Consider the following 17,988-nt stretch of genomic DNA (forward strand, 5'->3'; position numbering starts at 1 on the left):
GCTTGAAAGAGGCGCATACTCTACTTTCCCAATACAGATGGAAGTCGAAATGAAGCATTGATCAGTCAACCTGGGACTTCATGATTTTGTACGTACATGCTGCATGACTGCATTGGTTCCACTAGGCCCTGAATCGGACTGGTAACATTTCTTTTTAAAAAAACTTTAAAATGAAGTGAGAGAGAAAGCAGAGTTTCTTGGAGACCAATATTAATAAGGAGGAGCTGATAAATTGCTGTTTGGTATGTTTGCTATCCCTGGCTGAATACTTGCAGCTAAACAAGAAGTGGAGGTCCTAACTCCCATTTGCTTGGCTACTTGCTAAAGTACTGTGGGTGAGGGAAAATTACTTAGTACTTGTAGACAGTGAGACGAGACGTGTATAAAGAAGGAGTGGGAGCCGGTGAATTCTCCAGGTGGGGAACACCTATCTGTAAATAACTGCAGAACTTTTAAGTGCAAACGAGATTGGTTTATATGACCCAAGAGCAGAGGGCAGAAATAGAACCAATAGGTTAAAGCTGCAGGTTAACACATTTTAGCTCAGTATTAGAAAAAATAATGACAATGATAATGACGACGACAATGACTAGCAGCCTTGGGAAAAAGTGTTTCCCATTACATACACTTGGAAATGATGTAGAGGACATTCAGACATTAGTTTGGCAGTGGAATTGACTTGTAAAGTCTTTATTACCTCTTAAATTGTGTAGGAAGTAAGTCCAAGGGAAATTTTTTTTTTTTTTTTTGCAAACTTCCCTTTTGGAAATTACATACTTTTGAGGACAAAAGGACATCTATTCTAAAAGATGTGGCACTTATCTTGGTACTTCTGCCTTTCCTGTATTTTTCTAATAATGCCTTTTGCACTATTAAAGAAAGAGGCTAGAATATTTCAGTCATATTTAAAATGAAAATGTTACAAGAGTCACAACAAACTTTTACAAAATGAATCTGTTATCACAAATCTCATGGGTAAGTGTACATTTAGCCATTCTATGGGTAACTTGGCGTGCAGATTTTAGAGTGATGTGCTGATACATGTAATTATATACCTTCTCTGTCTCTTTAAGTTTCATTCACTACTAGGGGGTAAATTATTGGAGTTATCATCAAATAGCTTTTTGCACTGTCTCTCCTTTTTTTCTTTCATTATTTATTGACTCTTTGCAAGTAGATATGGAGAAAAATTAAGGAAGGATGGTGTATATGGAATAGTTTTTCATCACAGACAACGAGTGTTAAAAGCAAAGCATAGTTTATAATTTCCTTTAAATAAATGCATATTGTAGGGTTCACAAAAGTATACAAGTAGAAAAAGCCTAATTTGGGGCTAGATGGAAATAGTCAAAAATTGTAGAAAGGACACTGAAGAAACTCTACAGCAGTGCAATCCAATAGAAATGATGTGAGCCAGGTAGTTTAAATTTTCTAGTAGGAACATTTTTTAAAAAGTTAAAGAATGCCAAGTGAACTTAATTTAAAAAATATATTTTACCAATATATCAAAATATTTTCATTTGAACATGTTTTTTTAAATTATACTTTAAGTTCTAGGGTACATGTGCACAACATGCAGGTTCATTGCATATGTATACATGTGCCATGTTGGTGTGGTGCACCCATTAACTCGTCATTTACATTAGGTATATCTCCTAATGCTATCCCTCCCCACTCCCCCCACCCCATGACAGGCCCCGGTGTCTGATGTTCCCCTTCCTGTGTCCATGTGTTCTCATTGTTCAATTCCCACCTATGAGTGAGAACATGCGGTGTTTGGTTTTTTGTCCTTGAGATAGTTTGCTGAGAATGATGGTTTCCAGCTTCATCCATGTCCCTACAAAGGACATGAACTCATCCTTTTTTATGGCTGCATAGTATCCCATGGTGTATATGTGCCACATTTTCTTAATCCAGTCTATCATTGATGGACATTTGGGTTGGTTCCAAGTCTTTGCTGTTGTGAATAGTGCCGCAATAAACATATGTGTGCATGTGTCTTTATAGCAGCATGATTTATAATCCTTTGGGTATATATCCAGTAATGGGATGGCTGGGTCAAATGGTATTTCTAGTTCTAGATCCTTGAGCAATTGCCACACTGTCTTCCACAATGGGTGAACTAGTTTACACTTCCACCAACAGTGTAAAAGTGTTCCTATTTCTCCACATCCTCTCCAGCACCTGTTGTTTCCTGGCTTTTTAATGAATGCCATTCTAACTGGTGTGAGATGGTATCTCATTGTGGTTTTGATTTGCATTTCTCTGATGGTCAGTGATGAGGAGCATTTTTTCATGTGTCTTTTGGCTGCATAAATGTCTTCTTTTGAGAAGTGTCTGTTCATATCCTTCGCCCACTTTTTGATGGGGTTGTTTGTTTTTTTCTTGTAAATTTGTTTGAGTTCTTTGTAGATTCTGGATATTAGACCTAAAACCATAAAACCCTAGAAGAAAACCTAGGCAATACCATTCAGGACATAGGCATGGGCAAGGACTTTATGTCTAAAACACCAAAAGCAATGGCAACAAAAGCCAAAATTGACAAATGGGATCTAATTAAACTAAAGAGCTTCTGCACAGCAAAAGAAACTACCATCAGAGTGAACAGGCAACCTACAGAATGGGAGAAAATTTTTGCAATCTACCCATCTGACAAAGGGCTAATATCCAGAATCTACAACATGTTATCCACATAAAAATTATTGTGATAGTTTATATTCTTTTTTTCACTAAGTTTTGGAATGCTGGTGAATATTTTATGCTTCCAGAACATCTGAATCCAGATGACACATTTCAAGTGTTTAATAGCCACATGTGGCCAGTGGCTACAGAATTAGTGGAGTTCAAAAGGGACTTGTGAAAGGAGAGTAGGAAGTTTGAAAATATCCAGTGAGATGAGCTCTTACTTACAACATGAAGTTCTTTTTTAAAGAATGACATGTTTGGGAAGGGAGTTTATTATAATGATGTACAGCATGTACTTTGGCATGTATTCATATTTTGGCTCTTGACACTTATTCTGTGAACTTGGTTAATTAATCACTGTGTGCCTCAGTTTCCTCATCTGTAAAACAAAGATAAAATTGGTTATGTTATCAGATTGTTACAAGGATTAAGTAATAACATATGTGTAAAGCACTTGGGTGCTTTGCACATAAGTACTTAATTATTGTTAGCAATCATTGTTAAAAATTTATGATCATTTTTCTACAAACATAAATTGTTTAGTCAGGTTACACTTTACAATAAGTTTAGGACAAAACAAGTCTGATTTTTAAAAAATGTTATGGTTCCCAGAGTTACATATGATGGTATTAAAATAATTTATTCAGTGTCAAAATGAATAACTTTGATTCCCCCCACTTTTTCTCTTAGATGTTTCTTAGATTCTAGGTTAGGAGAGGGTAGAGTTTGAAATAGGGAACTGAGACACATTTCTGAGTGTTTTCTGTTGAAAGTAAGCTAATCAGGTCAGTCTTTATTTACTTGTTTGAAAAAGTTACTCACACCAGCCATTCATTTACTTTTAAGGCAGTCCCTCTCAAACCTGGATGATCGTAATACTTACTTAGGAAGCATAATAAAAATATAGATTCCAGGGCTCTCTTCACATAGCAAATCTTTGGGTGGAGGTGCAGAAATTTGTATTTGAAAACCTCAGCAGGTGATTCTGAGTTAGGTTTTAAAACCATTGGAGTTATATTAGGAGTTTGTTACAAGTTACTAGTCAGGTGTGATACATTTAACTGTTTGTCATATGAATGACATAAAACTGTTTTAGATGTGGTAATACCATGATTCCTATAGGCGTGAATGGAAAGTTTTACCTCTATAGAAACTTGGTTTCTAGAAAATGTTTCTTCTGTTTTTTTTTTTTTTTCTGTCTGATCAGTTTCTATTTCTTCTTTGGAGAATTTCTACCTTTCGAGTAGAAGCATATCACAGCTATTTTTATTTTTTAATCTCAGAATGGATACTATTGGGCACCAAAACTGAGAGTACTCCAGACTTATATGCCTCCTCAAAAGCAACTAATGAGCTGGCAAAAACTGTCAAAATAAACTTTTGCAGAACTCTGGAATCTAGTTACAATAAATTGTTACAATAACCAGAGAGGAAGACTTGGTGAAGAAAAGAACTGATGCTTTGTAGTAAGAGGATACCGTGACATTATAAAGTGGCTGCCTACCATCCTCTACATCCCAGATCAGCAGAGGCTGTGAGGACAGCCGCCTACACTCTACTATATACAATAATAGAGCCTACACTATAATATACAGCCTATATCCTAACATACTAATATACACATAATGGGGCTTCCAAAGTGAGAGGAAAGAGAGGAAGAACAGAAAGAGTATTTGAAAAAATGATGGCTAAAAAACTTCATATATTTGGTAAAAAATATGAATCTAAACATCCAAGAAGTGCAATGAACTCCAAATAGAATAAACTAAAAGATATCCACAATCAGACACATTATAGTCAAATTGCCAAAAAATAAAGAGAAAATCTTGAAAGCCGGAAAAGTGACTTTTTACATACAAAAAAACAATAAGACTAACAGCTGATTTCTCTTAAGAACCCACAGAGGCTAGAAGGCAGTGAAATGTCATATTTAAATTGCTGAAAGAAAAAGAAAAACATCTGTTAACACATATCCAGAATTCTATGTCCAGCAACACTACACTTCAAAGAATGAAAGCAAAAACAAGACATTCCCAGATAAACAAAAACTGAGGGAGCTGATCACTAGTAGAACTGCCCTTCAAGAAACGCCAAAGGGCGTTCTTTAGAAAAACTGAAAAGGCACTCATTGTAACCCAAGCTATACAAAAAAACAAGAACACTGGTAAAGTTAACTACATAGGTAGCTACGAAAGCAAGTAACATTGTGTTTTAGGTTTTTTTTAAACTCTTTTTACTATCTAATTTAAAGGAAAAAATGCACAAAACAACAATGATAAATCTACATTAAGGAGTATACAATGTATAAAGATGTAATTTGTGATAATAACAGCATAAAGGTGGCAACAGAGCTGTAAAGGGCTGGGTTTTATATACTACTAAATTAAGCTGGTATTCAACAGGCTCATTCCAAGATAGCTGAATAGGAACAGCTCCAGTCTACAGCTCCCAGCGTGAGCAACACAGAAGATGGGTGACTTCTGCATTTCCAACTGAGGTACCAGGTTCATCTCACTGGGACTAGTTGGACAGTGGGTGCAGCCCACGGAATGTGAGCCGAAGCAGGGAGGGGCATCACCTCACCCAGGAAGCACAAGGGGTCCAGGAATTCCCTTTCCTAGCCAAGGGAAGCTATGACAGATTGTACGTGGAAAATCGGGACACTTCCGCCCTAATACTGTGCTTTTCCAATGGTCTTAGCAAACGGAACACCAGGAGATTATATCCCATGCCAGGCTCGGTGGGTCCCACGCCCATGGAGCGTTGCTCACTGCTAGTACAGCAGTCAGAGATCTAATTGCGAGGCAGCAGCAAGACTAATAAAGAAGAAAAGAGAGAAGATTCAAATAGATGCAATAAAAAAAGATAAAGGGGATATCACCACCAATCCCACAGAAATACAAACTACCATCAGAGAATACTATAAACACCTCTATGCAAATAAACTAGAAAATTTGGAAGAAATGGATAAATTCCTGGACACATACACCCTCCCAAGACTAAATCAGGAAGAAGTTGAATTCCTGAATAGACCAATAACAGGCTCTGAAACTGAGGCAATAATTAATAGTCTACCAACCAAAAAAAGTCCAGGACCAGATGGATTCATACCCGAATTCTACCAGAGGTACAAAGTGGAGTTGGTACCATTTCTTCTGAAACTACTCCAAAAAATAGTAAAAGAGGAAATCCTCCGTAACTCATTTTATGAGGCCAACATCATCCTGATACCAAGGCCTGGCAGAGACACAACAAAGGAAAAAAAAAGAGAGAGAATTTTAGACCAATATCCCTGATGAACATTGATGCAAAAATCCTCAATAAAATACTGGCAAATTGAATCTAGCAGCACATCAAAAAGCTTATCCACCAAGATCCAGTTGGCTTCATCCCTGGGATGCAAGGCTGGTTCAACATATGCAAATCAATAAACGTAGTCCATCATATAAACAGAACCAAAGACAAAAACCACATGATTATCTCAATAACACAGAAAAGGCCTTTGAAAAAATTCAACAGCCTTTCATTCTAAAAACTCTCAATAAACTAGGTATTGATGGAACGTATCTCAAAATAGTAAGAGCTATTTATGACAAACCCACAGCCAATATCATACCGAATGGGTGAAAACTGGAAGCATTCCCTTTGAAAACTGGCACAAGACAGGGATGCCCTCTCTCACCACTCCTATTCAACATCATATTGGAAGTTCTGGCCAGGGCAATCAGGCAGGAGAAAGAAATAAAGGGTATTCAATTAGGAAAAGAAGAAGTCACATTGTCCCTGTTTGCAGATGATATGATTGTATATTTAGAAAACACCATCATCTCAGCCCAAAATCTCCTTAAGCTGATAAGCAACTTCAGCAAAGTTTAAGGATACAAAATCAATGTACAAAAATCACAAGCATTCTTATACACCAATAACAGACAAACAGAGAGCCAAATCATGAGTGAACTCCCATTCACAATGGCTTCAAAGAGAATAAAATACCTAGGAATCCAACTTACAAGGGATACGAAGGACTTCTTCAAGGAGAACTACAAACCACTGCTCAATGAAATAAAAGAGGATACAAACAAATGGAAGAACATTCCATGCTCATGAATAGGAAGAATCAATATCGTGAAAATGGCCATACTACCCAAGGTAATTTATACATTCAGTGCCATCCCCATCAAGCTACCAATGACTTTCTTCACAGAATTGGAAAAGACTACTTTAAAGTTCATGTGGAACCAAAAAAGAGCCCGCATTGCCAAGACAATCCTAAGCCAAAAGAACAAAGCTGGAGGCATCACACTACCTGACTTCAAACTATACTACAAGGCTACAGTAACCAAAACAGCATGGTACTGGTACCAAAACAGAGATATAGACCAATGGAACAGAACAGAGGCCTCAGAAATAATACCACACATCTACAACCATCTGACCTTTGTCAAACCTGACAAAAACAAGCAATGGGGAAAGGATTCCCTATTTAATAAATGGTGCTGGGAAAACTGGCTAGCCATATGTAGAAAGCTGAAACTGGATCCCTTCCTTACATCTTGTACAAAAATTATTTCAAGATGGGTTAAAGACTTAAATGTTAGACCTAAAACCTTAAAAACCCTACAAGAAAACCTAGGCAATACCATTCAGGACATAGGCATGGGCAAGGACCTCATGACTAAAACACCAAAAGTAATGGCAACAAAAGCCAAAATAGACAAATGGGATCTAATTAAACCAAAGATCTTCTGCACAGCAAAAGAAACTACCATCAGAGTGAACAGGCAACCTACAGAATGGGAGAAAATTTTTACAATCTACACATCTGACAAAGGGCTAATATCCAGAATCTACAAAGAACTCAAACAAATTTACAAGAAAAAATCAAACAACTCCATCAAAAAGCGGGCTAAGGATATGAACAGACATTTCTCAAAAGAAGACATTTATGCAGCCAAAACATACATGAAAAAAAGCTCATCATCACTGGCCATCAGAGAAATGCAAATCAAAACCAGTGAGATACCATCTCACACCAGTTAGAATGGCGATCATTCAAAAGTCAGGAAACAACAGGTGCTGGAGAAGATGTGAAGAAACAGGAATACTTTTATACTGTTGGTGGGAGTGTAAACTAGTTCAACCATTGTGGATGTCAGTGTGGTGATTCCTCAAGGATCTAGAACTAGAAATACCATTTGACCCAGAGATCCCATTACTGGGTATATACCCAAAGGATTATAAATCATGTTACTATAAAGACATATGCACACATATGTTTATTGCGGCACTATTCACAATAGCAAAAACTTGGATCCAACCCAAATGCCCATCAATGATAGACTGGATTAAGAAAATGTGGCACATATACACCATGGAATACTATACAGCCATAAAAAAGGATGAGTTCATGTCCTTTGTGGGACATGGATGAAGGTGGAAACCATCATTCTCAGCAAACTATCACAAGGACAGAAAACCAAACACTGCATGTTCTCAGTCATACGTGGGAATTGAACAATGAGAACACTTGGACACATGGTGAGGAACGTCACACATGGGCACCTGTCGTGTGGTGGGGGGAGGGTGGAGGGATAGCATTAGGAGAAATACCTAATGTAAACGACAAGTTAATGGGTGCAGCACACCAAAATGGCACATGTATACATATGTAACAAACCTGTACGTTGTGCACATGTACCCTAGAACTTAAAGTATAATAAAAAAAAGTTGGTATTCAATAATAGACAAGCCGAAACCGAAATCAGGAAAGTAATTCCATTCACAACTGCCACATAAACAATAAAATACCTAAGAATACAGCTACACAAGGAAGTGAAAGATCTCTACAAAGAGAATTACGAAACACTGTTCAGAGAAATCAGAGATGAGACAAACAAATGGAAAAACATCCCATACTCATGGACAGGAAGAATCAATATCATTAAAGTGGCCATATTTCCCAAAGCAACTTAGAAATTCAATGCTATTCTTATCAAACTATCAATGACATTCTTCACAGAACTACAAAAAAAAACTATTTTAAAATTCATATGGAAGCAAAAAAGAGCCTGAATAGCCAGGGCAATCCCAAGGAAAAAGCGCAAAGCTAGATGCATCATGTTAGCTGACTTCAAACTATACTACCGGGCTACAGTAACCAAAAAAACATGGTACTGGTACAAAAACAGACATATAAACCAAAGGAACAGAATAGAGAGCCCAGAAATAAGGCTGCACACCTATGCCCATCTGATCTTTGACAAAGCTGAAAAAAGCAAGCCATGGGGAAAGGACTCCTTAGTCAATAAATGTTGCTGGGATAACTTACTAGCCATATGCAGAAGATTGAAACTGGACCCCTTCATTACACCATATACAATAATCACCTCAAGATTGATTAAAGACTTAAATGTAAAACCCAAAACTATAAAAACCATGGACAACAACATAGGCAATACCATCCTGCACATAGGAACAGGCGAAAGAGTTCTTGACAAAGATGCCAAAAGCAATCACAACAAAAGCAAAAATTGATGAATGGGATCTAATTAAACTTAAGAGCTTCTGTACAGCAAAAGAAACTATCAACAGAGTAAACAACCTACAGAATGGGAGACAACCTACAGAATGGAAGAAAAATTTTGCAAACTATGCATCTGAAAAAAGTCTAATATCCAGCAGCTATAAGGAACTTAAACAAATTTATGAGACAACATCAACCCCATCGAAATGTGGGCAAAGGACATGAACACTTTGCAAAAGAAGACATACATGTGGCCAATATGCATATGAATAAAAGCTCAATATCACTGATCATTATAGAAATGCAAATCAAAACCATAATGAGATACTATCTCAGAATGGCTATTAAAAAGTTAAAAAATAACAGATGCTGGTGAGGTTGTGGAGTAAAGGGTACACTTGTACATTGCTGGTAGGAGTGTTAATTAGTTCAACAATTGTGGAAGACAGTGTGGTGATTCCACAAAGACATAAAAACAGAAATACCATTTGACCCAGCAATCCCATTACTGGGCATATACCCAAAGGAATATAAATCATTTTACCATAAAGACACATGGAGGCAAATGTTCATTGCAGCACTATTCAGAATAGCAAAGACATGGAATCAATCTAAATGCCCATCAGCAGCTGATGCGTTAAAGAAAATGTGGTACATATACACCATGGATTATTATGCAGCCATAGAAAAGAATGGGATTCTGTCTTTTGTGGGAACATAGATGGAACTGGAGGCCATTATCCTAGCAAACTAATGTAGGAACAGAAAACCAAATATCACATGTTCTCACTTATAAATGACGAGAACTCTTCAACACAAAGAAGGGAACAACAGACACTGGGGTCTATTTGAAGGTGAAGGGTAGGAAGAGGGAGAGGAACAGAAAAAATAATTATTGGGTACTAGGCATAATACCTGGGTGACAAAATAATCTGTATAATAACCCTCATGACACGAGTTTACCTATATAATAAACCTACATATGTATCACAAAACCTAAAAGTTAAAAGAAACCTAAGTTGGTATTAATTCAGACTTCATTATTCAAAAGTTAATGTGTTAATTGTAATACCTAGGGTAACCACTAGGAAAAAACTAAAAAATATACTGAAAAAGAAATGAGAGAAAATCAAAATGGGCACACTATAAAAATTAGTTAAAATATAAGGCAGTAAAACAACAATCAGATACCACTACACACCTATTAGAATGGTGAAACTCCAGAACACTAATCACACCAAATGCTGGCGAGGATGTAGAGCAACAGGAACTCTTATTCATTGCTGGTAGAAATGTAAAATGGTTCAGCTACTTTGGAAGATACTTTAGTGGTTTCTTACAAAACTAAACATACCCTTACCCTACAATTCAGTAATCACACTCCTTGGTATTTAGCCAAAGAAGTTGAAAACTTACGTTCACAAAGAAACCTACACAGAGATGGTTAAAGCAGCTTTATTCATAATTTCTAAAACTTGGACACAACCAAGATGTCCTTCAGTAGGTGAATGGATAAATAACCTATGATATAGCCATATAATGGAATATTATTTAGCACTGAAAAGAAATGAGCTATCAAGCCATGAAAAGACATGGAGGAATCTTAAATGCATATTATGAAGTAAAAGAAGCCAATTTGCAAAGGCTACATACTATATGCTTCCAAATATATGACATTCTGGACAAGGTAAAACTATGGAGATAGTAAAAAAGTCAATGGTTTCCAGGAGTTAAGTGAAAGGAAGAAATGAATGGGTAGAGCATGGAGGATTTTTAGGTAATGAAAATACTTTATATGATACCATAATGGTAGATATATATAATTATATATTTGTCAAAACCTGTAGAATGTAGAACAGCAAAAGTGAATGTTAATGTAAACTATGGATTTGGGGTGATAATGATGTGTCAATGGAGGTTCCTAGATTATAACAAGTGTACCATTCTGATGTGGAATATAGATAGTAAGGGAGGCTGTGGGGTGGGGGTGTTAGGGGAGGTGGAGAAATTTCCATGGAAACTCTACTTTCTGCTCAATTTTGATGTGAACTTAAAATTGTTCTACAAATAAAGTCTATTAAAAATTTTAAGGCAGTAAGGAAGGAACAGAAACATAAGGTATAAGACATACAGAAAAAAAAATTGCCAACATGGCAGAAGTCCCTCTTTATCATTAATTACTTTAAATGTAAATCGGCTAAATTCTCCAGGAAAAGGGAGAAATTGTCAGAATGGACTAAAAAAAATGACCAAACTATATGCCATTTACCATGGAATCACCTTAGATCCAAACACATACATAGATTGAAAGTGAATGGATACAAAAATACATCCATGCAAATAACAACTAAAAGAGAGCTAGGGTTGCTACTCCACTATTACATAAAATAGACTTTAAGCCATAAATTGATAATAAAGAGGAAATAAAGAATATTATATATTGATAAAGGGGTTAATCTATCAGGAAGATGTAACAATTATAAACATATACACATTTAACAACAGAGCCCCAAAATATAGGAAGTAAACATTGACAGTATTACATTAATAGTTGGAGACTGCAATACCCACTCTCAACTATGGATAGAAAAACTAGACACAGATCCAGCTGAAACTGGATCCCTTCCTTACACCTTATACAAAAATTAATTCAAGATGGATTAAAGACTTACATGTTAGACCTAAAACCATAAAAACCCTAGAAGAAAACCTAGGCAATACCATTCAGGACATAGGCATGGGCAAGGACTTCATGTCTAAAACACTAAAAGCAATGGCAACAAAAGCCAAACTTGACAAATGGGATCTAATTAAACTAAAGAGCTTCTGCACAGCAAAAGAAACTACCATCAGAGTGAACAGGCAACCTACAAAATGGGAGAAAATTTTTGCAACCCACTCATCTGACAAAGGGCTAATATCCAGAATCTACAATGAACTCAAACAAATTTACAAGAAAAAAACAAACAACCCCATCAAAAAGTGGGCGAAGGATATGAATAGACACTTCTCAAAGGAAGACATTTATGCAGCCAAAAAACACATGAAAAAATGCTCACCATCACTGGCCATCAGAGAAACGCAAATCAAAACCACAATGAGATACCATCTCACACCAGTTAGAATGGCGATCATTAAAAAGTCAGGAAACAACAGGTGCTGGAGAGGATGTGGAGAAATAGGAACACTTTTACACTGTTGGTGGGACTGTAAACTAGTTCACCCATGGTGGAAGACAGTGTGGCGATCCCTCGGGGATCTAGAACTAGAAATACCATTTGACCCAGCCATCCCATTGCTGGGTATATACCCAAAGGACTATAAATCATACTGCTATAAAGACACATGCACAAGTATGTTTATTGCGGCACTATTCACAATAGCAAAGACTTGGAACCAACCCAAATGTCCAACAACAATAGACTGGATTAAGAAAATGTGGCACATATACACCATGGAATACTATGCAGCCATAAAAAATGATGAGTTCATGTCCTTTGTAGGGACATGGATGAAACTGGAAATCATCATTCTCAGCAAACTATCGCAAGGACAAAAAACCAAACACCGCATGTTCTCACTCATAGGTGGGAATTGAACAATGAGAACACATGGACACAGGAAGGGGAACATCACACTCTGGGGACTGTTGTGTGGTGGGGGGAGGGGGAAGGGATAGCATTAGGAGATATACCTAATGCTAGATGACGAGTTACTGGGTGCAGCACACCAACATGGCACATGTATACATATGTAACAAACCTGCACACTGTGCACATGTACGCTAAAACTTAAAGTATAATAATAATAAAATTAAAAAAAAAAGCTGGACTCCTATCTTACGCCAGATACAAAAAATTAACTCAGAATGGCTAAAATACCTAAAAGTGAGAGCTAAAAGCATAAAATTATTATAAGAAAACACAGGGCACGTGCCTGTAGCCCCAGGTATTTGAGACGCTAAGGTGGGAGGATCACTTGAGCCCAGGAGTTTGAGATCAGCCTGGGCAACATAGTGAGGTCCCATATCAAAAACAAAAACAAAAGAAAACAAAACAAAAACAAACAAACAAAAAACCAAAACCAACCAACCAAACAAACAAACAAAAAAAATCCCACAGGGGTAAATCTTTATGCTCTTGCATTTGGTAATGGATTCTTAAATATGACACCAAAAGCATAGGCAACAAGAGAAAAAATAGATAAATTGAATTTTATTAAAATTAAAAATCTTTGTGTATAAAATGATACTATCAGGTATGGGGGAAAATGTTTGCAAATAATGTATCTCATAAAGATCAAGTATTCAGAATATGCAAAAAATATTAAAATTCAACAACAAAAAGACAACCCAATTTAAAAATCCCAATTAAAAAATGGACAATGGCTTGAATAGACATTTTCTCAAAGAAGATATATGGATGGCAAACAAGTACATAAAAAGATACTCAGTATTTTTAGTCATTATGGAAATACAAATCAAATCCACAATTAAATACTCCTTCACACCCAGTAAGATGGCTATAATAAAAATAAAACTGAAAATAACAAGTCTTGGTGAGAATGTGGACAAACTGGAACCCTTCTGTGCTGCTTGATGGGAATGTAAAATGGTGCAGTCACTGTGGAAGATAGTTTGGAGGTTTCTCAGAAAGTTAAACATAGAATTACCATACAGTCCAATTATCCCCATCTATTTCCCTGGTATATATACTCAAAAGAATTGAAGACAGATATTCAAACAAATACTTGTACATGAATGTCTGTAACGGCACTATTCAGAAGAGACAAAAGGTAGAAATAGCCCAAATGTCCATTAATGGATGAATGGATAAAAACTGGTATATATATATACAGGTATATATATATATATATATATATATATATATACACAGATATATATATATATATATACCTGTATATATATATTATATATATACAGGTGTATATATATTATATATATACAGGTATATATATATATTATATATATACAGGTATATATATATTATATATACAGGTATATATATATATTATATATATACCGGTATATATATATTATATATATACAGGTATATATATAATATATATATACAGGTATATATATATTATATATATACAGGTATATATATATATTATATATATACTGTGCCATATATATACTGGTGTATATATATATATATATACACACACACACAATAGACTATTATTCAGCCATTAAAAGGGATAAATTAGTGTTACATAATACAATGTGGACCAATTTCAAAAACATTTTGTTAATTGGAAGAAGTCAGACACAAAAGAACACATATTTTATGATCCTATTTATATGGAACATCCATAATAGGTAAATCCATAGAGACAGAATGCAGATTAATAATTGGCTAGGACTTGGGGGAAGAGGGAACAGGGAGTGACTGCTTAATGCCTATGAGGTTTCTTTATGGGATAACAAAAACATTTTGGAACTACATAGAGGTGATGGCTGCACAACATTGTGAGTGCTAAATGGCACTGAGGTGAACACTTAAAAATGGTTAATTTTATGTTATATAAATTTCACCCCAATAAAATGGATACTGTTACTTTCCTTCCTCTCTAAAAAGCTAAGCTTCTTATTTTCCTGGGTCAGGAAGAATCCTTTATTTCTTTACTCATCACAAGTTATTATCTAATGAGCTCTTATAATGTGTTGTGAACTGTGATGCATGCTTTTCAGGCATCATGTTATTTGAGCCTCACAGCAGTAATACCTGCCATATACTGAGTGTTAAGCAACCATTTGTCATATGGATGAACAACTGTAGAAGCAAGGTACATGTGAGACAACTGAGGTTGAGAGAGTGAAGATACTTGCCCCAGGTCTCCTCGCTAGTAAATGGCAGAATTCAAACTCTAAGAATTAAAGGACAAAAATACCTCTTTTGGTTTCAGCTCTAATGTAACGTTAGGGAGAAAGACATCAGGTTTTATCCCTGGAAAGATGTCAGGTCCTTAATGTTACTTTTTGAGTCCTATTGAAATGCAAATTTGTTAATTTATTTGTATTGGAAAAGGTATGGCCTTCAGCCTGGATTTGCAACTCTTCACTATTACTAAATGTGTGGCCTTGGGAAAATTTGATTTAACCTTTCTGAAACCCAGGTTGCTAATTTGTTACAAGATTGTTAAACTGATGATGGCAGGAGGGACTGGTTCAGCCAGAGTTGAAAGTCAAAGCTGCCTTATTCTCCTGACTTTTAAATAATGGGAACTGATGCAAAATGTTAAGAAAACACTGTGCAGGCCAGGCAAAATATATCTGAAGGCTACATCTGGCTTGTATGTCACAAGTTTTTACCTCTGCATTAGTTTAGAGAAGACTGTGGCAACATACTGCCTGGGTTTTAAGTTTGGCCATTTACTAGCTCTGTGACCTTAGGTAAGCTACTTATTCTGTCTGTTCCTCAGTTTACAAACAAGTAATGATAGTATATACATTGGAAAGTTGTTATAAAGATTAAGTGTCTGTGTGTGTAGTCACCTAGAAATAGTACTTGGCATGTAGCAGTGTGGTGCAAGTATGTTAACCAAAACAAACAAATAAGTCCTATGCTTCCTTTCATCTGTTAATATTACATGACTAAAGAAGAACTTATAGAAGGCCAATTATTTGCAGTAACTTGGTCTTTACCTTGGTTTGCTCATCTGTGCCTCAGTTTACACATCTGTACAATGGAAACAGCAATGGTACCTGCCTCATATAGTTATTGTGATGATTAAATGAATTAATATATAGTTAATCTATCTACAGAACTTAGAATATTTTCTGGCACAGAGTAAGCAATATATAAGTGTTAGTCATTATCATCATTAATTTTTAAAATATATCTTGGTGAAGCTCATATGAGTGAATACTGAAAAACTCCAAAATAAGTTGCTTACAATATGGCATTGATCCTAGGAGCAATGTCCATACCATAATAATGGTGCTGAACTTTTGACCCTTCAATCACTCATTCAAAAAGCCAAAGTAGTAAGGTCTGAGAACAGAAAAGCTTCCCAGTCATTGCATAGTCTACTTAATGCATCCCAATACTGGATTGAGATACAAAAGAAAACTAGGCTAACTTGTATCTATGAAGGCAACTAATGAAATTTATTTTAAGAGCTCTTTCTGCATTTTCCATAATATCTCTAAGAAAGAGGTAAGAAAAATTTAAATTGTGATTCAGAGAGGTAATTAGAATTAGAATATAGGAAGTTATAGAATTAGAATATAGAAAGTTCTATATTGGAAAAGAGGATCATCTCCTGCCTCCCTAGTTTATCCCAGTCTACCTGGGGTAGAATATTGCTTTGCAAATATGTAATAGAAGAAAATTACAAATGGAGTCAGGTCCTGGAGTTCAAAAAAGCAGCATCCTTACTGTCATTTTTAAGGTGAGAAGAGTTTGGTATGAAAAAATAAAGAAGTCTCAGAAGGACTTGGGAGTGAGGGGATGTCCAATGGGTCAGGAGTCCTACTGTGAGAGGAGTATAAACATATTGGAGCCCCAAACTAGATGAATGGGGAACATTGTAGGCCACAAGTTTAAGGGTGCTGGCGACGGAATTACAGTGTCGAAGTGACAAGAGTGACAAGTATTAGTGGAATCTCTTTTGAGAGGAGACACGGATTCTTCAATGTGAGAAGACAGGGACAAGGGGAGATTTTACCGTGAGAAAAGCAGGGACCCTACTGTAACAAGACAGGATGTAATATGAAAACGCCATTGTGAGTTGATGAGAGCATTGCAAGGCCAATAATAATAAGAATGGGGAACGGGGGGGAATTAAAGTGGAAAGTGGGAGTAATATAAGGGAGAGACTTGGGGTTTGTGTCGGGAAATATTGTAGAATTCTGAGTTTGAATGCACAAGCTATACTGTGAGAACCATTTTGCAAATAAGGAGGATACAGAGTGCTCCTTAGTGTGACAGGACAGGGTAAAAAAAGATCATAGAATTATAAAAGGGGTAGTCTAATGAGAAGGAATGAGAAATGATATGCCCATTGGGAGGAGTAGAAATATTAGAAATCCCAGTGAGAACGAATGGGGTTTCCCCAGTTTGAGAAGGTGGGACAAGTGCAATCCAATGAAAAGTAAGAAGAAACAATAATAAGAAACCCCAAAGGAGGTGGATGGCAGAATGTGGGGCTAAAAGTGAAAGAACACTGCGGGAGGTGGGGAGTGGATTTCCTAAAAAAGATAACGAGGAATAATGATTAGAAAAGTAGCGGCCCTTTGATGGAATAGGAGATAAATTATGGAAACCCTTGTGGGAGGGTAAAAGAGGTGACTCTAGTGGGAGAAGGCACTATCATCATGTGACAATAGCAGGGTCACCAGTATAAGGTGTCAGAAAATAATGTGGGGCTCCTAATGGGAAGGAGTCGAATGCTCCTCAAAGCAAGAAGGCAGGAGACTGGAGGGAACTCCAGTATAATATAATCAGGGCCTCTAATGTGAGAGGAGAGGATGTATTATAGAATACCAATGTGAGAGGAGAGGATGTATTATAGAATAGCAATCCCATGAAAGAAAATGATTAAATGGGGGGAGCCCACAGGGAAAGAGAATGGAGGGCTTACCACTGTGTGAAAAGGGAAGATCTTAATGGAGTAGAATAGGGTGCACTGTGGGATTACAAGTGGACAAAGATATGAAGCACTTCAGCCAGTGTGAGGAGATCACGGGAAAATGATAGATTCCAGTGTGGGAAAAAGGAGAGCTAGTAAGAGAGTAGAGGAAATATTTTGGA

General features: G+C 36.4%; 1 protein-coding gene across 5 annotated transcripts in view; it reads right to left on the minus strand.

Moving 5' to 3' along the window:
• Positions 1-17,988, minus strand: part of ZDHHC15 (zinc finger DHHC-type palmitoyltransferase 15) — a 158,742-nt gene that overhangs the window by 140,127 nt on the left and 627 nt on the right. The gene's annotated exons all lie outside the window — the stretch shown is intronic.

Source organism: Pongo abelii, chromosome X (assembly GCF_028885655.2).
Source record: "Pongo abelii isolate AG06213 chromosome X, NHGRI_mPonAbe1-v2.0_pri, whole genome shotgun sequence".
Taxonomy (NCBI): Eukaryota; Metazoa; Chordata; class Mammalia; order Primates; family Hominidae; genus Pongo; species Pongo abelii.